This window comes from Triticum dicoccoides, chromosome 4B (genome assembly GCF_002162155.2).
Source record: "Triticum dicoccoides isolate Atlit2015 ecotype Zavitan chromosome 4B, WEW_v2.0, whole genome shotgun sequence".
NCBI lineage: Eukaryota > Viridiplantae > Streptophyta > Magnoliopsida > Poales > Poaceae > Triticum > Triticum dicoccoides.
This window is the reverse complement of record NC_041387.1, coordinates 606,690,821-606,694,870: the sequence shown is the minus strand read 5'-3', so window position 1 is coordinate 606,694,870 and position 4,050 is coordinate 606,690,821.

Sequence of the window (4,050 nt, the reverse complement as noted above, 5' to 3'; positions counted from 1 at the left end):
TTTAACAATTTAAACCTTGCAATGAAATAGGTTGTCTAGATGTGCAACTACGTGGACAACCTATATGATGCAAAGACAATAAGCACACAAGCAAGCAATAGATACAACTTAAGTAAGCTTGCAAAAGTAAAGGGACAAGATAACCAAGAGTGGAGCCGGTGGAGACGAGGATGTGTTACCGAAGTTCCTTCTTTTTAAGGGGAAATACGTCTCCGTTAGAGCGGTGTGGAGGCACAATGCTCCCCAAGAAGCCACTAGGGCCACCATAATCTCCTCACGCCCTCACACAATGCGAGATGCCGTGATTCCACTATTGGAGCCCTTGAAGGCGGCAACCAGACCTTTACAAACAAGATTGGGGCTATCTCCACAACACTTGGAGGCTCCCAACAACACCACGAAGCTTCACCATAATGGAGTATGGCTTCGAGGTGACCTCAACCGTCTAGGGTGCTCAACACCCAAGAGTAACAAGATCCGCTAGGGATAAGTGGGGGAATCAAATTTCTCTTGGTGGAAGTGTAGATCTGGGTCTTCTCAACCAATCCCGAGCAAATCAACAAGTTTGATTGGCTAGGGAGAGAGATCGGGCGAAAATGGAGCTTGGAGCAACAATGGAGCTTTGGGGGAAAGAGGTAGGTCAACTTTGGGAAAGAAGACCCCTTTATATAGTGGGGGGAACAATCCAACCGTTATCCCACCGACCAGCCCCGCACAGAGCGGTACTACTTCTAGGGAAGGGCGGTACTACCGCTCAACCCAGCGGTACTGCCGCGCTGACAGGGGCCTGACCCCAGGGCGGTACTACCGTGGGGGTAGGTGCTGTACTACCGCCACAACTACCGCCCTTAGTACCGCAAAACCCGACACGAAAAACATCGTTCTCGAATCGAGGCGGCAGTAGCCCGGAAGCACTGCGGTACTACGGTCGAAGGTCCCAAGCGGTACTATCATACGGAGAGCGGTACTACCGCTCTGAGAGCGGTACTATCGCTGGGGAGCTTCGGCGGTACTACCGCTGTGGGTCGCGGTACTACCGCTGGGGCAGAGCAAAGCATACTAAGGGGAAAACGGTAGCTCCAATGAAGCGGAAACAAAACGACGGGTGTGATATGGATGTGTACGTGTCGATTCCACCCAAGTCTTACCAAAGCGGATCCCCTCTTGATAGTACGGTGACTCCTACGAGACTAGAACACCAACAACGAAACGAAGGAGCTACACCATCTTGAATAAAACACCGAGGGGAGAAAATCGTCTCGTGCCAAAGGATGAATCTCTGAAAGAACTTAACGCACGCGATTAATCCGCACAAGCATTGTCATCAATCACCAAAACATCTTGGGGATAAATATGCCCTTACAATCTCCCCCTTTTTGGTGGATTGATGACAATACGGGATTTGCACAATATGATAGATAAAGGATAAGCGCAAAACACAACCGTCCTAAAATGTAGAAGGGCTCCCCCTGGATGTGTGCTACCTAGATAAGTGCTTTGGACTGCACGACACAGATGCCAGGATCAATGCTCCCCCTACATTTTAGAAACCAACTACCTAAGCAAGATATATGAGAGCAACATGGATAACAGGATAAGCATGCAAATCATAAGCTAGATAGACATAGATAATGATACTGGAAAGGTAAGGTAGCATATGTCTCACACCATATGACTCGAGCTTAGGTCTCACTGACAGAAACCAGAACTTAGGTCTCACAGACACAAGCCAAATAAAGCAACAGGCGAAAACACAAACACAGAAGACGGAAGACACAAAGCACAAATCCCTAAACTCTCTCCCCCTTTGGCATCGAGACACCAAAAAGGAGAGGGAGTGCTGCTACGGCTCCAGGAGATGGCAAACGAGGGACACACATCAGATCTCAGAGGGATCATCTGCGCCACCATCGTCGGCCGGGAAGTGCTCAACATCAGAATCAGTCCAAGGGCAGTGCTGCTGAATCCACTCTTCCTCCTCGGTAAGCTGATCCTCAGAACCACTAATCACAATAGCACCCATCTGACGCATGAGCTCCTTGTGGTGACCTCGGGCCTTCTTCTCAGCCACATGAGTCATGTACTGACCGTGAGACCCCATGCAGAATATCTTCTTCACTTTGATCTTGAGCTTCTTGGCCCAAGAGGGCTCTGTCTCAGAAGGCATGTAGTCATCATCTTCATCCTCAGCCTCAGCCCCAATCTCCTTCTCAGTCTCCATGGCAGCAGCAGATGAAGGAACTCCAGTCCTAGGGGCCTGAGTGCCCCAGTTATCCTTCTTCCTCAGACGCTTGACATCGTGAGAGACCAACTCTCCAGTCTCCAGCAGCACCTTGGGATAGACACGATCCCAGGCCTTCTCAATGAGCAGCATAATGAACGGACCATAAATCGGGCACTTGCGCTCGGAGATAGCAGAAAGCAGCTCGGACCACATAACATGAGAGATATCCAAGGACTCTCCGGTGTTCTATCCCTTCTCACGCTGGCAGAAGAGAAGCATGTCCACGAGATAGGAGTGAACCTGGTCCAGATTCCCGATACGAGGGAAAAGAGTCTCTCTGAAGATACGGTGAAGGATATCCAGATAGGCAGGCAGCTCATAGGTTTCCTTCTTCGTCTCAGGGTTGATCCTCAAGGTGTAGTAGGGCCATAGAGCTTGCTTGTGAGTGGCATTGGCGTGACGGTGGGGGCGAAAGCCGACAGAAGACTCAAGACCTAGATCTTCCATCCCAATCAACTCCATGAAAGCTTTCCACTTGACTGAAAGCAACTTGCCATTGGTCATCCAAGTCAGTGTCCTGTCCTCATCAGTCCCAAGGTGAACCGTGGCATAGAATTGGGCCACAATATCAGCATCGTAGTCCTTGTTGAATTGCATGATCCCGAGAATGTTCAGTTGAGTGCACATCTGAAGAGCTTCACCAAAGTATTCAGGATCGTTCTCCATATGCTCGGTGTCGATGGAGTGCACGTTGACATAGAGATTCTTCTTGGCTTTGAGGACATCAAAGAATATGGCAAACTGGAACCTGTTCCAGAACGGACGATTGACCAAAGTGGGATCTTGGTCGATCTCATACGGGTTGCGGCGGCGCCTTGCCCAGAACTCCTTGGGCGGCATTTCTGGCACGGTTTTGCCGGGCTTTGGCTTGACCCCAGGCTTCTTCTGCAGTTAAGGAGGAGGTGGAGCACTAGAAGATCCTCCGGCAGGCTCAGTGGTGCGGTAGCGCTTGGACGAGGCACGACCGGGGTTGACACGACGAGCCTGATGCTCAGGAACCTCATCACCTGGAACCACACACACAAACACGCAAAAAAACCCAGAGAGAACGAGCGTAAGCCACAAAAGACAAGCAAAAATATCACTGAGAGGTAGGAGCATGACGGAAACTTGTAGAGGGGCGGTAGTACTGTGACCCTTCAGCGGTAGTACCGCTCTAAGCGGTAGTACCGCTCTGGAGAGAGCGGTAGTACCGCTCCAAGCGGTAGTACCGCTCTGGAGAAAGCGGTAGTACCGCTCGAGGCGGGGAAATAGCAGTTTCCTACTTCCGTGGTCAGATCCGGTACTACCGTCCTACCAAATTCAAAAATACTCCAACCAAACACTAATCCAAACTGTCTAGAAGCAATCTCCATCCTACTCAAGCCTAGATCTGGACAAAAATCTAGAGATGCAACTGCTATTGCCCTTAAGAAGCTAGATTGGAAATCTAGACACAAGGAAAAAGAGAACGGGGGCAATACCGGCATCCATGGCAAGAGGAAACGGTGGGGATCGACTCCACCGAAGGAAATGGAGAGGAGCACCCCGGAGAGGGATCCGCCGGAGCCCTCCCGCGGTGCCGGTTGCTGAGGAGGGAGGAACAGAGCGAGGGGGCGAGCGAATGGGTATGGGGGAGAAGAAAACTCCCCCTGTCCCCGATATAACCCCCGCCCCGTGCCTCACGGCGGTAGTACCGCGCTGGAGGGCGGTAGTACCGCTCGCCACCAGCGGTAGTACCACTTCAGCAACCACACTGCTCCTAAACAAACGGCTAACGCTCCAAA